This window comes from Pangasianodon hypophthalmus, chromosome 16, assembly GCF_027358585.1.
Source record: "Pangasianodon hypophthalmus isolate fPanHyp1 chromosome 16, fPanHyp1.pri, whole genome shotgun sequence".
Lineage (NCBI taxonomy): Eukaryota > Metazoa > Chordata > Actinopteri > Siluriformes > Pangasiidae > Pangasianodon > Pangasianodon hypophthalmus.
This window is the reverse complement of record NC_069725.1, coordinates 2,317,214-2,335,688: the sequence shown is the minus strand read 5'-3', so window position 1 is coordinate 2,335,688 and position 18,475 is coordinate 2,317,214. Positions and strand designations below refer to the sequence as shown.

The window sequence follows — 18,475 nt, the reverse complement described above, 5'->3', positions numbered from 1 at the left end:
ATGGATTCCACAAGATGCTGGAATCGGTCCTTTGAGATTCTGGTCCAAATTGCATCACACAATTCCTGCAGATTTTTCAGGTGAACCTTCGAGCTGCGAATCTCCCGCTCTATCACATCCCAAAGCCGTTCTACTGGATTCAGATCGGGTCACGGGGAAGGCCACTGAAGAACACTGAACTCATTGTCATGTTCATGAAACCAGTTTGAGATGAGTTTTGCTTTGTGACATGGTGCATTATCATGCTGGAAGTAGCCATTAGAAGATGGTAAATTGTGGCCATGAAGGGATGCACATGGTCAGTAACAATACTCAAATAGGCTGTAGCTTTCAAGAGCAGATTGATTGATATTAATGGGCCCAAAGTGTGCTGAGAAAACATTCGCCACACCATTACACCACCTCCACCAAAATTTACAAAAAAATCTAATTTTATTTGTCACATACACAACCATACACAGTACGATGTGTAGTGAAGTGTTTTTCTGACTGTCTGTGACATAATAATAGAATTTAGAGATACAGAGATTGGTAGCAGAAACAGTATGACTTTATTTTGAATATGGTGCAGAAATGTGCAGTTGTTTGTGCAATATATTCTGTGCAACATCAGGCTGAGGTAGTGGGTGTCATGCAAAAAGGTCAAAGCTCTAGTCCTGTGTGTTTTCCTGGCTGAGGGCCTGAATGGCCTGTGGGAAGGAGCTCCTCCTCGTTCTCTCTCTGTTGGCCTTCAGGGATCAGAAGCGCTTCCCTGACCGCAACGGAGAGAAGAGTCTGTTGTTCGGATGGCTCACTCACTCCTTCACTGTCTTCCTGGCCTTGGTCCAGCACCACTTGCTGTAGATAGACTGCAGGTCAGCGAGCTCAGTGTGGATGGTATGCTCAGCTGATCGCACCAGTTGGAGAGCCACCTATCCTGCTTGGTGCTGTTCCCACACCAGGATGTGATGGTTCCCTTCAGGATGCTCTCGATGGTGCAGGTGTAAAAGTTCCTTAGCATCTTAGAGGGCAGTTTAAAGTCTCTTAAGTGACTAAGGTGGTAAAGTCGCTGCTGGGCCTTCTTCATCAGGGTGTTGAGGTAAACCGAGAAGAACTCGGCCGGCTGGATGGTGTGGCCCGGTACCACCGGGTTCAGCCATGTCTCAGTGAAGCAGAGGAGATTGCAGTCCTGATTGTCCTTCTGGAACTTGACCTTGGCCCTGATGTCACTGAGCTTGTTCGCCAGAGACTGGACATTGGTTATCAGGATGCTAGGCAGGGGAGCATGATATGCTCGAGCCCTCAACCTGTTCCTGAGGGCTGCCGCTTCGTGTCGTGTCCTTTGTTCCGCCTCAGGATCTCGCTCGGCCAGCATGGGTCCAGTGTTTAAAACGGTGATAGGCATGTAGATTGTAAGGCAATAGAAATAAGAGCGTTTATACTGTATCTGGTGATAGCTGTGGTTAAAAAAAAAGGAGGTTAAACTAAGGGAAAGTGCAAAAAATAAACAAAAACAAAGTGTGGTCAGAGCAGTCGTGACGGCAGCCAACCTCGCCGGCGCCATATTGGAGATACACCAGCCTGGACTGTTGACACAAGGCAGATTGGGTCCATGGATTCATGCTTTTGGTGCCAAATTCTGACGCTACCATCTGCACGTCTCAGTAGAAATCGAGATTCATCAGACCAGTCCTCAGCTGTCCAGTTTTAGTGCTCCTGTGCCCACTGTAGCCTCAGCGTTCTGTTCTTGGCTGACAGAAGTGGAACCTGACATGGTCTTCTGCTCTTGTAGTCCATCCGCCTCAAGGTTCAACGTGTCGTGCATTCTGAGATGCTTTTCTGCTCACCACAATTGTACAGAGTGGTTATCTGAGTTACTGCAGCCTTTCTGTCAGCTCAAACCAGTCTGGCCATTCTCCATTGACCTCTCTCACCAACAAGACATTTCCAACCGATGTGAACATTACCCGAAGCTCTTGGCCCGTATCTGCATGATTTTCTGCACTGCACTGCTGCCACACGATTGGCTGATTGGTAATTGCATGAATGAGTAGGTGTGCAGGTGTTCCTAATAAAGTGCTCGGTGAGTGTAATAAAACAATACGCTTGTCTGAGATATTGTGACATCTTTACTTTAATTAGAGTTTTAAAAATGACTAGAAGCAACTGATTTTATGTTAAAATCAAGTATTTTTGTAGATACCTAGATTTGGTTTTCTTTAGGTGTTAATAAATATGGTATTTTTTAGTACATCTCTCTCTCTCTCACTCACACACACACACACACGCACACATCAGTCATAACATTAAAACCACTGACAGGTGAAGTGAATAACATTGATTATCTCGTTACAGTGGAATCTGTCAAGAGGTGGGATCTATTAGGCAGCAAGTGGACAGTCAGTTCTCGAAGTTGATGTGTTGGAAGCAGGAAAAATGGACAGGCGTGAGGATCTGAGCGACTTTGACAAGGGCCAAATTGTGATGGCGATTCAATTGGGTCAGAGCATCTCCGAAACAGCAGATCTTGTGGGGTGTTCCGAGTTTGCAGTGGTTAGTATATACTAATCTTGGTCTGCACTTTGGTTGATGGACATCGATCCTAATCTATTTTTCTACTGTATTTTCTTTACACCAGCAAGAGATTATAAACGAGACTGGCAAGGACAAGGGCGCCGTTTCAACTGAAGAGAAGGGCGGAGCGGAGAAGAGAGGCAGAAGGAGACCCCGGAAGAACCCGCAGGTATGGCGAAGGACATCCAGAGTCTCTGTAGGCCGAGAATTTAATAACTTGATTGCTCTGATCTAGGCATGTTACAGTTTAAAAGGTTTTCTCTGTGTGTGAATCTAAAAATATCACAGTGTTAATCCATCATTTAAAAACACACAAGCCAAAAAGCGCACCACCTTCTGGATTTAAAGGATTTTTTCCCCAATTTCCCTCACGTTGATGATATCAATGAGAACGTGAATGAGAGCGTATGGCATGCAGATTATAGGAACAGGTGCACGAGTGCTTGTTTATGGACACCCGATCTGCGCCAATATAATCAAAACTGTGATTTTGGGAATAGTTTTTGCGTCATTTCTAACTACATTCATTCAAAACACGTCACTGTAACCTACTTTCCTAAAGCTGAATATGCAAACTAAAATTTATAAAAATACAAGTGTGTTAAAATGTGATTCTGCCTCATGCTTATCTGTCCTTCAAACAAACTCCTCCTACTTCTACGCGTAGAGAAATGTGATGGAAAACGAACACACTCGTGTGATCAGTGTACAGGTTGTTGAGCCACACAGGCAGTTCGGTGAAGAATCATCATTTATAAGAGCTCCATGCCAATTTAGATCCAGGTGAAATGGTTACTGTTTTGTTCTTATGGTGGAAAAGATGCTTTAAACCAGGAGTGTCAAACATATGGTGTGATAAAGTGTCTATTTCAGACCACCAAATGATTTTAAAATCTGCGTTCTATATTAAAATCTTCTTGTGGAGCGTAATTGAATTGAAAGATTAAAAAATGCGCTCCGTTACTCCACTAGGGGGCAAAATAGAGCAATAAGAGTTTATAATAAGAGCTACTAATAAAATGGGCTAATGATGTATACAGTAATTCCTCATTAACAAGCCGAGAATCTGACGCTGTAATCATATCCCTTTCCAGAAGAACCAATTTTTAGGTCTTTTGCAGCGATGGGAATAAATAATAATGTGACTTTTACATTTGTTTTATTTGTACCTTCTAGATAAATACTGATAAATGACCACATTTAAGAGTTGATGTGTTATTGGTCAGTAAACAGAAATTTTTTGTCTGGCCCACTCGGCACTAGACGAAGTATGATGTTGCCCGTTATCTAAACAGAGTTTGACAGTTCTGAGCGTAATTTCAGATGAAAAAGCAGAACAAGCTAAAGTGAAAAGTTAACTTATGCTTCTTTCTTTCTCTTCTCTTTATGACAACAAATCACTGCTGTTTTTTTTTTTTTTTTTTTATTATAAGTTTCTACTAAAGGCATTAACACAATGGGGTACTGAAAAGTACTAAAAGCTTACGTAACTCACCTTTATTCTTCATTTTTGCAGGTCTGAGTCCATCCTGTCACAGCTTTCAGTCTGTAGAGGTTCACACTGGCAACCAACATCACAAGTATCTTTCTAGGAGAATCAAAGTACCTATAAATATATAAACATACACAGGGCGTCCCAGAAGTCTCCACACATAGGGTTTAGCAAAATGTCTTCCAGAATTTTTCATACTTAGTTTATCATTTTTTCAGATAGCCTTTAAGAACGCCTTTGACAGAAGAAGGACGTATTGAAATCATTCTCATGGCTGGATCAGGAAGCTGTCGCAAGGTTGCGATGGACTTTAACAGGAAACATGGCGAGAACATCACACACGACACTGTCACCAAACTTATTAACAAATTCAAAAAGACTGGAAGTGTTGAGGACCAACTGAGAAGTGGACGTCCACCAACATCTACTGATGAAGACACAACTGATGTGGTGCTGGAATACACAGTCCCCTACTTATGGAGACCTTTGGAACACCGTGTGTGTGTGTGTGTGTGTGTGTGTGTGTGTGTGTGTGTGTGTGTGTGTGTGTGTGTGTGTGTGTGTGTGTGTGGGTCTGTTTCAATGTTTCATTACTTATGTTTACTTCAAGACAGTGGAGTGTTACTGAAGATTAATGAATGAATTACTGACTTTTATGAGACTTAGCTAGTTTTATTAGCCAGGTGTCTCTTAATTCATGACACTTGTGTGTCATGCAGTGCTGTTTTTTTATTTTAATAAACTTAAACTTCTGTTGTTTTTATAATAACTCATTCACATGGATTTTATACTGTAAACGCTCCACATAATTTAAGACTGATGATAAACATTTTAAAAAAAATATTGTTATTTAACAAAGAAGTATGTATAATCGTTGGAAGGAGTCTCCAGTGTCAGTGCTTTGAGGTGAAGCTGTAACTTTAAGTTTTATGACATCTTCAGGACCGAGGAGTTCACGCTTTGCAGTTTCTCTGTAACATGTCAAGCTGTGATTTTCTTTTGTTTTGTTTTTTTGCTGATGAGGGAACGACTGTTTATAGCTGCTATAACGTAAGTGAGAACAGGAACTAACTTGTTTCTCGGATGTTCCACAACATTAAATGTAACTATAAACGGATAAAAATTGTAATAGTTGAAAAAAGTAGAACAAACTCACTACACCGCACATTATTCCACAGCATCCTGTTTCATTCCTTACGTATTTGATTATCAGTAGTTACTTTCCTAACAGTAACCTTAGTAAAGCGTCGAAATTTAACTCGAGCTCACTGGAGACAGAAAGGTCACGTGATCTGCGGCTTTACAGGGTTCGAGTCGAAGGTGTCTCTGAGACAGAAATCCCATTTCACCTCCATGTTGGATCTGCAGGAAACGTGTGCAGTCGAACACAGCTCTTACAGCCGTGATAAGCACACGTGCGACCCATGACGTCAAAACGGAATAAATAAATAAATTGTTTTAAGACGTTAAAATAGTGACTATAATCAACCTACAGACACTAATAAATATCTAACAAAGCTATAAATAAATAAATAAACAAAAAAATCCAGACATCTGATGAATCTCAACACAGCTGCTTTCTGCAAATAAATAAAATAAAAATGCAAAAATTTAAAGAGACGGCAAACAACAGTTTGTTTGTTTGTGTGTTTCAACTTGACACTGTGTCACTACTTTCAGTCTGTAACACTGGCGTGTTTGTGTCTTGAAGTTTGTGGTCAGGTCACGTCACGTGATCGACCCGTTCCGCTCTGAACCAGGAAGCGTCCAACTTCCTGTAAAATTACGGGAGTTTTTTTGTTTGTGTTTGTTTGTCTCTTTCTTTGTGTTTTTGTTAACGCAAAGAGGAAGTAGACAATAGTTTAAACAGAACACACACAACATATAGAACAAAAAGATTAATAATAAAAGCTATTAAAAAAATAAGTGGGTTACATAAAAACAACAAACTTAACACAAAAACAAAGTTTTTTTAAGCATTTCTTTTTTCCAGAGTGGATAAAACTTTAACATATAGTTCTATATTGTTTTCAAAATATAGCATTTTCAAAATAGAGGTTTAATTTTTTTAAGAATTTGCGCTTATGAATAAAATCCTTTAGAATTAATATAATTTAATTACATACTGAACAATACACACACACACACACACACACACACACATCTTTACTTTCTTTCTAAAGTAGTGAAATCAAACAAAACCTTCTCAAAGTAAAGCTTAAAGCCTGTAAAGTTACTGAACTGACGGCTCTTGGAGAATATAATATCAATAATATCCATATGCAATATTTCTCCTGAAGATGTTGGTTAATATTTTGGTATTAAGATTTTGCAAAAATCTTTAAAGTAGAAATGATTTGAATTTTTTCCCTTTTATATGTTCATGTGAGGAAAAAAAATTGATTCATGGTTGTTAAGACACCTTTCTTTAAACAGCCGAATATTTTGTCTGGATTAGTTTATGCTTCTGACTCTAGATAATATAATTTCCAGTTATTTAAAAATTGACTCTAAAATTTTTTTAATGTATTTGGAGGAATAAACCTCATTATATAAAAAAGAAAGAAATGATCTGCTATCTATAGGAGGAATGGGTTTAAATGCTTTATGTTTCAGAATGTTAAATAGTTAGTTTGAAGATAAAGTGTACAAAAATAAGCAAAGTATGTGGTGTATAATTTCAAATTTGATTTTTGAAGTATGAAATTTTTGAATTATGAAGTTTTTACTGGAGTGTAACTGTGAAAAATAACCCTAAAACGTGCTGGTTTTCTCGGGTGTTTTGTCACTTTTGTACGAGTATAACTTTTCCTCTCATAGAGTTACAATATGGAACAACAGATATATATAAAAATTAAAAATCTTAACATTAAAAACCTTATTTTTTTAAATTAGGAAAATAAATCAGTGCTGATGGTGGAATATTTAATTCATTCCACTGAGTTTGTGAACAGCTCTAATATTTATATAAAAATATGGATCGATATTTGACTTGATGCAGTTACAGTAATATTTCATTCGAACTGGAATATTATTTACATCCTGAATCATAATACAAGGAAAGGATATTCTGATTTACTGATGAATTAAGAAAGTTTTAAGATATCAAGAAGACAATATCCTTACTGTTACAGTATACTGGAATTGCTGATGTGGAAAATGGGTTGATTAGGGGAAAAAAAAAAACAGATTTAGATGCTAATAAATATTACTTTCAGGAGGTTTAATACTAAATAATTTATAGAAGTTAAAACCCTTGTTATCCACCAAATTAAAATGAAAATACAGTAGATAATAAATGTGTTTTCTGTGACAGGAGCCCTGAAACTCTTCAGCATGTTTCGGTTATGAGTTACAAACTTGTTTTGAAAAAGAAATTAATATTAATATTTGCTTTGAAGAAAGAGATGCTAGGATACGTTTCAGCCTTATCAGATATTTGTTTGTAATTAACTTATTTATCATATTGCCATGTTGATATATACAAAATAGTGAAATGGTCGGGGTGTAAATGAAAATCTGCAGATTATTTCAAAATGTTAAAACTTTACGGGGGAAAAAAACTGAAATCTGTGCAAACGTTTTATATTTGTTGAACCTTTTTTTTTTTAAATAATGTTTTTACCCCTAATGTTGGTTTTGTTTTTTAATCTACACTGATTTGTATTTAATATTTTATCCTTTGTTGTTACTAAAAAATAAAAATGTTAAAAATGAAGTGAATTCAAACATTCCTTACAGACTGTATAATTTCAGTTTACTAATTATGAACGAGACCTCGAAAATGAAAATGAATATTTATTATTATATGAATATTCGTTATTTTATTGGAAAAGTATTATAGTCAGATGTAAGAAGTTAAAACACTAAAGCACTTTTTTTTTTGTTGTTGTTGTTTTTTTGCAAAGCAGCTGGAAATCATTCAAGTGCAATAAGAGCTGGAGATTTCCGGTGACCGTTGTGCCATCTGGATAGCTACCATATCTCCATCAGAACCTGTACACCAATGACCATCTGTTAATTACCCACAATCCCCTGCGTTAAGCTCAGGCACATAGAAGATTGCACCTTGAGCCATCTGTGCCCCTAAAAGCTTCAAAAAAAAAAGAATCGGCACATCGAATCGACTCAGGAAATGATTCATTTACTAGAAATGTTAAAAACACTACTCATTAGCGCCATCTTCTGGCAAAACGGATTCACTTGGGTACTAAATCTACTCGTAAGGCATTTATTTGTGTCTCAAGAGAGACCAGGGCTACCATATAAACATACTATATCTAGCAAAAATATGACTGATTCCATGATTGGGGTGAAATGTATGTTCCAGTGACATCACATTTACAAATCTGTATGTAAAATACAGCTAAAAGACATTTTAACCACACTTTAAAGTTTCCTTCATGACAATCTGTGCACATGATTCAAACAAATAACTTATAACAAGGTAAAACAGCACCTTAGCTTGAAATTTAATCAGCAAAATACTTCAGAAATCTGTAAATCCGTTTAACATCCGGTGCTTGAACCGTTCTTTTCTATTCCTTTCGATTACCGGTTATGAAAAATGTCCATTTTACCTCAATCCCTCACACTTCTAACCTGAACACACTCACCCCTAAGAAATATTTGGAACATTCCACAAGGAAGTTGCATCATCTGAATTTCCTGAAGATCATGAGAAGAAGAAAAATATGTTCTTCTCATTCTTTTTTAAATTTCTTTTTAATTACTTTTACATTTACTGCATTTGGCAGATGTCCTTATCCAGAACGACGTACAGAAGAGCTCTGAAGTCTCTATCAATAAATACATCCTGATACTGGTTCACTAGTTCATGGACTAAGAATCTAAGACAACACACAGACAACACAATTTTTTAAATTAAAGCGCTAATTTAAGTACTTCAGGAAGAGGTAGGTGTTTAGATGTCACTGCCAGTGACTCAGCTGTTCGGACATCTAGGGGAAGTTCATTCCACCACCTACTGTAGGTGCCTGAACAGAGAAGAGTCTCGATGCAGGTCTTCCTCGTACCCTGAGAGAAGGTGGGACCAGTCGAGCGGTGCTAGAGGATGGGAGGGAGCGTGCTGCAGTGTGGGGTGTGATAAGTGGTTTGAGGTGAGTGGGTGCTGGTCCGTTTTTTGACTATGTAGGCAAGCATCTGTGTTATAAATCTGATGCAGGAAGCTACAGGAAGCCAGTCCAGGGAGCGTAGCAATAGGGTGCTGTGGGAGAACTTAGGAAGGTTGAAAACCAGCCATGAAGCTGCATTCTGGATGAGTTGCACGGGTCGAATGGCGCTCAGAGGCAGACCTGCCAGGAGCGAGCTGCAGAAGTCCAGTCTCCAAATGACAAGGGACTGAATAATAATACTGTGACATGGACTGCTGAGGTCGCTTTGAAGGTACAGCCTGGTTATAGATTAAAAGCAAATTATTAATTTACAAAAATTAATTTTAAGTATGTTATTGGAATTTCTTTAGTCTTTATGGAATTAGCATGGATGCTAGTTAAATACATTTTGTGTATTTGCTAATTCTTTGCAAAAAAAACCCTGTTAGATTAGATTCCACTTATTTAAACCTTTTGAAAAACTTTTTTTTAATTTAAAAAAAAAAACTTTAAAAAAAACCTTTTTTAAAACTGAAAAAAAAAAAAGATATTGTTGCCTGAGGTGGTTTAACACAAATTTTAAATGTTTAAATGCATGTTTTCTTAGATTGAGAAAATGATGAATAAATATACAGTGGGGTCCAAAAGTCCCAGACCACACTGAAGATCTTTAAAAAATTTGGAATTGAAAACTCTAAAACAAAAAAAGGAAATGTGCAACATCCCGACTATTCATCAACATTCAAGATGTTGAACAATTTCTAGCTCCCTTTTGAAAAGTAAGCAAATGGGTTACACTGATCATGTTAACTGCTTTGTACAAAAGGTCAGATTTTCCTCATGTCTAATCTCTTCCACTGAAGCGTCTGATCAGACGATGTTCTGATCTAGTTGATCTAAAATGGATGATCATGATTTACACAAACTTGTGGAGTCTATGCCTGCTCGAGTGCACACTGCGATTAAAGCAAAGAAAGGGACACAAAACAAATTCTGAAATTCATGGAAATATTTTGAAGATTCTACTTTTCACTCACGCTGTTGCTGAGAAAATCATTTGTAGTGAAAACTTTTGTGTTAAATTGAAAAAAAAAAAACTCCAAACTGAAGCATTCTCATGAGTGCTCTCAGACTTTCGGACCCTACTGTACATACAGTTTCATTTTTACCTCAATTGTAGAATCGCACAAATAAAATACGCTCCTTCTTATTTAGAGCATCTAACTGATTCAAGAATGTCGGTTAATCAGGAATAAAATCATTATTTGATACAATTAACAATCTGAGAAAGTTAGTGTCTTTCTCACCATATGAGACTTGTGCCTCATTAGTCTTGTTGCATCTATTTATGGATTTATTTTCTCTGTATTTCAAGATATAATTGTTTATGATGAAATTCATGTGCAACTGGGGGAAATTAGTTAAAGGGGAAGTATTTAATAGTACAAAACCTCACATATTTTTGGTCGATAATTTCATTCTCACTTCCTTATTTATTATGACTCAGGGATGTGGAGCTCTCGGTATGTAACTCGAGGTGACTCATGTCATCTAGGGCACGTAAATAAAAGACTCGGAAAGTACCTGACTTTCACTCGCTTCCATTATTCAAAAGCATGTTGCTATGTTCAGGAATGGTTTGTTTACAAGAGGTTTTAACATGTTGTTTACTGTTGGTTATTTACAGTCATCTCCATAATTATTGGCACCCTTCAGGAAACATTAGGACAAATGACTTGTGATATTTCGAGATTAAACAGTAGGATGCTCTATAGTTTCAGTTTCTTTTCTTAGGTTATTTTTTTTTTGTGAAACACTGGTTTCAAAATTATTGCCACCCCCACCATTAGTGTGTTATTCCCTTTGAGGGAATAACAAGTCAAGTCAAGTCAGATTTAACAGTAAATTTAAAAGCAACTTTAATTGACCAGAGTGTTGTACCGAGCTTACATAAAGTCTAGGGATTACTGGGATTTTAAAAGATAATAAAATAAAATACAATAAAATCACGTCGAAGTAACAGCACTCTGCAAGGTTGAAGACGCTTGTAGATGATTTCAGACCCTTAGTGTTCTCCATGCTGAACATTACAAGCTCATGGATATTTTCAGGTTTGCGCATGTGGATGTCCTTTTCTATTCAAACTTTTTCTTTTTTTATTATGGCCCTGATTGTGCTTAATGGTGTGTTTAACTCGTTTCTTTTTTTTTTCTGTTCCTCGTGCTTCTTTGCCACAGAGTTATTTTCATTTATGATTCATTTTCACACTGCGGTAGATAATTTCACCTTCTCCTAAGAAATGCTGCAGATATTTTTTCAACACTCATACTCACGGTATGCTTATACATTAAGATCTATATGTGGGGTGGCCTGGAAAAACCCTTCACATGGTCAAATTTTGACTTTCTTTTTTTAAGTTCTGAAGTCTTTGCTGAAGTAGCTTTTTGTTTTGCATGTATCTCAACCAGAGGAATTTTTTTTAAAAACCGCCAAATACTGCTAAATTGTAAAGAATTAAAAGTTTACAACAGGAAATGAGTGCTCGCTTTGATTATCAGCATTATTCACATCAGTCTCTGTCTCATCCCCTGAGGTAAAGTTCACTCACAGAGTTAAAACACGAGCCTCATCGTCATCTCTTCACTCCACTGATCTCTGTTCACGCTAACATTGATGGGGAAACGATCACCACACACATACGTAAACTCACCAGCTGCTTTATTAAGAACATCTGCGCATTCATGCAATCATCCGTTTAGCCAATCACATCACATCGCATGGTCTTTTTCCAATCTTCAGCTGTCTGGATTCCTGTTCATGGTTGACAGGAGTGGAACCCGATGTGGTCTTCTGCTGTTGTAGCCCCTCCTCTTCAAGGGTTCAACATTTTGTGCATTCTGAGATGCTTTTCTGCTCACCACGGTTGTAAAGAGTGGTTATTTGAGTTACCGTAGCCTTCCTGTCAGCTCGAACATGTCTGGCCATTCTCCTGTGACCCCTCTCATCAACAAGGCGTTTCAGCCCTTTGCTGCCACGTGGCTGGCTGATTGAGTATTGGCATGAATAAGCACTTTGCATGAAAGTGGCCAGTGAGTGTATATTAGAGGATGGCTTCTCTTTTGAGTCTGTTTCCTCTCAAACAATCAACCTCGTGTCATCTCAGGGAGTTTTTCCTCTGCACGATCTCCTCTGGCTTGTTCATTGGGGATCTACATCAGAATCTGGATTTCTGTAAAGCTGCACAAATAAAATTAAATTTTATTTCATTATTCATTATAAATTTATTTTATAAATTTCATACCTCAGGAAAAGAGGACATACACTGACTTGCAAGTATTCACCCTTCCTTTAAACGTTTCAACATTTTCTAGTGTTACAACCTGTAACTAAGCTCCACTCTTCTCGGAAGCTTTCCACTAGATGTTGGAGCGTGGCTGTGGAGATTTGTGTTCATTCAGCTACAAGAGCGTTAGTGAGATCAGGCGCTGATGTTGGGATGTCGAGGAGGTCTGGGGTTCAGTCGGTGTTCCAGTTCATCCCGAAGGTGTTCAGTGGGGCTGAGGTCAGGGCTCTGTGCAGGACACTCGAGTTCTTCCACTCCAACCTTCACACACCATGTCTTCATGGAGCTCGCTTTGTGCACAGGGGCATTGTCATGCTGGAACAGGTTTGGGCCTCTTAGTTTCAGTGAAGGAAAACTGTAATGCTATACAATGCTAGACATTCTATACAATTGTGTGCTTCCAACTTTGTGGTAACAGTTTGGAGAAGAAGAACATACGGGTGTGTTGGTCAGGTGTCCACAAACCTTTGGCCATATAGTGTAGTCTGCAAAAATATTTACAAATAAAAACATAAAAGTTGCAGAAGTATTTATCCCCATTGGTGAGAACCCCAAGTAAGGCAGTAGTCATGGCTGACATTGTCAAGTCCAAGACCAGGACTAGCCGAGATCGAGTCAAAAGGGGGATGACACCAAGTCAAAATCAAATCCAAATGAAAGTGAGTAAAGATCGAGATCATCAAATCTCTTTTCGAGGCCAAGCCTTTACTACAACTTGTCGGCTTCATTTGTGCACTGTGCCAACGATTAAACTGTTTTCTAGAAGAAGAAATTACTTCCTGTCATGGAGACTGCAGGCAAAAAGAAAAGACAACACAAGCATTGTTTTCGCAGACCAAGACCAGAAAGACCAATGCCCAAGACCACATACAAATGCTAAAAAAATCCAAGACATGTCCAAGTCAAGACAAAAAATTGTCTTAAGATCGAACGCAAGTCTAAGAACCTCTCCTGCTCTAGCTCCTGGATAATGAGAACAATTTAAAATGATATATTGTATTTTATTTAAAAATCTCCAGTCGTTTGAGTCAAACATTTTAGTTATAGTGCATAGTTTTTTCTTAAACAGTGCCAATAATTTTAGAGTGGGCTTTATGTTTAAATTCATTGACCACTCATCTGGTTCAGTGCAGGGCATGTTTTTGGTTCATTCACCGGCGGTTATGCAGGAAACTCACAGCCCGTGATGCATCACACAGACACGAGAGCTCTGGTTATATTTACGTTTTTTTTTTTTTAATCTCGGCATGAGGCTGCGTGTGCATGTGAAGTGTGCCGCGTCCACCGCTTCCTGTGTCCGCTGTTTCCTCTCCGTTTCCTGTGAGTCAGACTCAGCTCACGGCTAATGAGTCAATCCTCCGCCTCCTCCATTTACACACATAAAGAAAACAGAGCCTCTCCATAGCTTCTGCCCCCAAGTCTCTCGCAACAATATCCCTGGCCACTTCTTTGTGTGTGTGTGTGTGTGTGTGTAGGTGAGTCACATCCAGATCTCACACGAGCCAGAAACTACTAGTGGGGAATCCCAGAAGTTGGATTTTTGGCTTGTATGGATCCTAAAAATGGACAGAAAGAAAAAAAGTGTGTGTGTGTGTGTGTGTGTGGCTGCTTCCACAGAGCATGTGCATGTGTGTGTGTGTGTGTGTGTGTGTGTGTGTGTGTGTGTGTAGGAACATAGGATCACCATATAGGGAGAGTGGGGGAGGGTTGGAGAATCCACATGGCTGAAGGAACTCAAGACCACCCGAGAGCTGGTCTAGGCTTTAAAGTACTACTCTGTCTGTGTGTGTGTGTGTGTGTGTGTGTGTGTGTCTGCCTGCTTCCACACTATAATCCTACATGCATGATAAAGCTTGTCTCTTGCCATTATGAAGCAAATTAGCTTTTGATGGGTGTCTCCGTGGCGTGTTTAGACCAACAGACGATGACTGTTAACAATCTTTGCGCGACCGTAAAAACACAATGGCAGAGTGGAACAAGCACACACACACACACACACACACACACACACACACCTGAGCATCTGTTTGTTTATTTCATAGTGAAAATATAATTTTACATCATTAAATACACAGACAATACCAAGTATGAATATGAATATCCAAATTGAAAAAGTCCTCCTGCTAGTTCAAGTAGTTAGCCAGTTAGCCAGTTAGCTATGTGCTAGTTCAAGTAGTTAGCCAGTTGGCTAAGTGCTAGTAAACTAGCTCAAATTTGACATGAATGGGATTTAAGTATCATTACTTCATTAGTCTTCATTACTTGAGTCACTTTTTCAGTCTCTGTCAAAATATACCATAAATATCACAGTTTTATTTACTAACTGCGGCTAAGTTAGCTTGCTAGTTAGCTAGTGCTCAGGTTTTTTGGCTAATCATTTACAGAGGCAAGAAAAACTGTTAAAGGTATTGTATCCTTGAAACCACAAACAAAGCTCGTGTCTAATGGATTTTTTTGCACTTGCAATGTCTCTGTTTAAAAAAGGAGAGAGAAAAATATAATTTTAGTGCTATAATTTTAATTTTAGTAAACCATTTAAGAATTTTTTTCGTTTGATTTCTCAGTTCCATGTTGTTATAGGGATTTCTTTCTAATTTGAATGTGTTATTTATTATTGTATTTCTCTAAATGTGGTAGCATCACTTACATTCCTGATTGTTAGTTCGAAATAATGGCACTATGTGGTATCAGAATGATTGTAGGTATAAATTCCCGACCCAAAATCGCACATGAACGTCATTTCTAGTCAGAATTACAAGTAAGAGCTTCAGAAATAAGGTTGAAATAAACCTGGGTTTTGGACTTGCTTGTTCAATAACTTTCATTATGACGAAAGGAGAAGGGTGAAATAAAACGTAGGTAATTTTTTTTTTTTTTTCAATTTAGACATAGACACATATTTAAACATCGGTGTACATTGCCACAGTTTCATTGTGTTACACGTGAAAATTGGGGGAAAATATTATGAAAGGTTGATCAGTTTAGCTAAATGGGTATCTAGCTAACCTTTGTGATGAATTTATACCTTAAATATTTCACAACTACAACTTTGCAAGTGAGCAACAGGATTCCCCAAGGGCACATAAAGCCAACTAAATTCTATCCCAAATCCTAATATCTAGAGTCTCACCTTTCAAACTATTTGCTATATGTACGAATTAGCCATAGCGAAATGTGCACACGTTAGCTTGAACACTGAGAAACAGCAACGAGTTGGTTTACAAATGTAATGAATTAAACGATTGTGTAATGAAAAAATGTAGAATTAGCTGTTATCTATAAGCTAGAGGTTATGTGTGCTTAGCGTCCCTGTTTCCTCACCAGAATGAATCTTTATACATGCTAACTGCTAAGCGAATATGCTAGCAGGCTTTTAGCTAGCTACTAAATAAGCTAAAAGGTATTCTCTTTTAGCTAATATATCTTTGTACACTGTTCCAAATCACACATTCTTCATTTTTTAAGGACTTTAACTGTTAAAATATAATTCTGTGAAGTGAAACATAACACACTGTTAAATTCATAACAGGAACATTTATGAATGTGTGTGTGTGAGAAAGAAAAAAAAACAAAAAACGCACCAAGCCCACGATGACCTCATTCAGGTGTCTCTGTCTCGCAGTCTGTCTCTCAGTATTGTTTTACGTGCTTGACTGTATCGGGGATCACTTTACCAAAAGACCATGTTTACAAAAGGATTGCTAACGGATAGAAAATTAGCACAGTGGTAATTGAGTTTAATGCAGTTCTGTATAATACCAGTAATAAGATTTAGAAGATGAGTAATTCACTTAGGCATTTGATGACAGTGCTGTAGCTTTGATGACTAACCCGGACAATTCTCACGGCCGTGTTAAACGTGTTTAATCACGCAGTAGCCAACAAGATCCGATTGTGGTGGCTCTTTGCTACATACTTTACAGCAATTTGTTTTATTTAGTGCTTTCAAATAGATACCAGTTTCATGCTTTAACTTCTGCACCGTTTAATTCTAAAAGTAAAAAAATCTCTCATTTGACTTTATTAACTTTTCTATACTCAGTGTAGTTATACTCTTTAGAAGTATTCTTAGAAGATTTAATAAAGAAATTGGCCCAAAACTCATGCCTTCTGTATCAGATTTTCCATTAGCAGGCAAGTTGTTATAAGGGAGTATGTTAAATTATTAATTTCATTCACTTTATGTCATGCTGTTATAGGAAAATAATCAATAATAGGGTGGTGCAGTGAAACTGAGTTACTGTTACAACCCAAAATATTTCTCCTAAAGTGCTCTATTCCACTTATTTCCACCATCAATTACAATTATTTTTTATTTATTAATGAAAGACATGTCATATTTTTATCCCTTTATAGTAACTCATTTATAGTAAGTGAGAACTTCCTGTTCTCGCTTACGTTGTAGAAGCTATAATCAGTCTCAGTCCTCACCAGCTTCTCTTTCTTTTCTCTCTCATGAAGTTACTAAGACAAAAATCATTTGTTTTGTTACTGAGAAAGCTTACTGACTGTTACAAAGCACTGAAACTGGAGACTCCTTCCATAAATGTTAAATAAACACATTTCTCCTTACAGAAGACTTCAACAAATCCCCGATTATAAGCTTTTCTATTGGAAGGTAATTTTTTGTGAATGAAACAAGCTTAAACAAGTAAAAGTGTGTACAAATAGGCTTAATAATCTTATATTTGTGTTATCAAAATCTCAAAATTAGACATATTAGATCAATTCATCTATACTGAACATTATTTTACCTGATGAGATGCAATGCATAATAGAGTATCATACTACTAGTGATTTTCAATAGCCTATAAAAAAAAAAGTAAGTTATTTAATTATAGTCAGCTTGTTGTTAAAATCAAAATAATCACATCATAATGAGTTTAAGGGACAATCTGGGTGAATGTTTTAGTAGTAAAAGTGAAAGAAGTGGACGTAGAGTTGGGGTTTAAGGTGAGACAGCTCAGGTGTGAAGTTCTCCACTGTTCCAAGGTTGGTTCTTTATCGGTTCTACTCACGATGACGAAGACTAAAAACGTCTCTGACTGCCTGCATTCAACGTGACCTGAATGACTGAAGACCTTCCCAGACCTCAGGTGTGATATCCCTCATTCCTCACTATGTAAAGTGATAGGCCTACAGGGGTTAACATTTCATCCTCATTTGCAACACAATCCAAAGCTGCTAACTGCGTCTGAGCCGCTGATGGCTCACATATATCGCCTTTTCCCCCCGGCTTGGTCACCTTCTTTGAAGAGAAATTTTACCTCCACAAAGAAAGAAAGAAGACATGAAAAACCAAAGAGGGCATCTAGATTTATTTACTTTCAAACTCTAGGACAATTTGCCATTTGATTCGAAGACTATTGGAATTGGCCATGTGTACACGCCTTTATGTTTGTTTTATCAACAATATATGAGGTTTAAATCAGAAAATAAACTAACATATAATTATCTATACAAAAAACAACAATTAACAACAAAAGGCAAGATCTTAAACATTGTTTATACATATTTTGCCAAAATCCAAAGCTCAAATTGGCAAAAAATGTGGATTACATGTAGACTCTAACCAGAAACTCAGGCAAATTTTAACATCATAAAAAATTCTATATAGTGTCTTGCATAAATATTCACCCCCTTTGAACTTTTCCACTTTTTAGAACTGAAATCTACACAAAATAGCCCATAATATCAAAGTGTAGTTTGAAATATTATTTATGCAAAAGCTCTTCATAATAAATAAATCTATTATTAACAATAAATGATGCAGCATCTACATCTGATTACTGGCAGAACACCACTACGGTCCTTCTGAAGGTTTGTAATTGGGGTTTTTCACCATTGATTCCCCCATCGATTAGGTTTGGGGTTTTTCCACCTTATATTTGCAAGTGTCTTTTTTTTTTTTTTTATCTCATTTCGTTATGCAATATGATTTTGACTTTAAGCATTGTGTGTGAAGTAAATACT

The 18,475-nt window shown here is 37.4% G+C and overlaps 1 protein-coding gene across 1 annotated transcript in view; it reads left to right on the top strand.

Annotated features, from left to right (window-relative positions):
* Positions 1 to 9,316: 9,316 nt before the first annotated feature.
* Positions 9,317 to 18,475, top strand: part of LOC113545634 (high mobility group protein HMG-I/HMG-Y) — a 36,953-nt gene continuing 27,794 nt past the window's right edge. The window contains exon 1 of the mRNA XM_053240842.1: positions 9,317 to 9,451. The gene's annotated coding sequence lies outside the window, so the exon portion shown is untranslated. The remainder of the gene's footprint in view (positions 9,452 to 18,475) is intronic.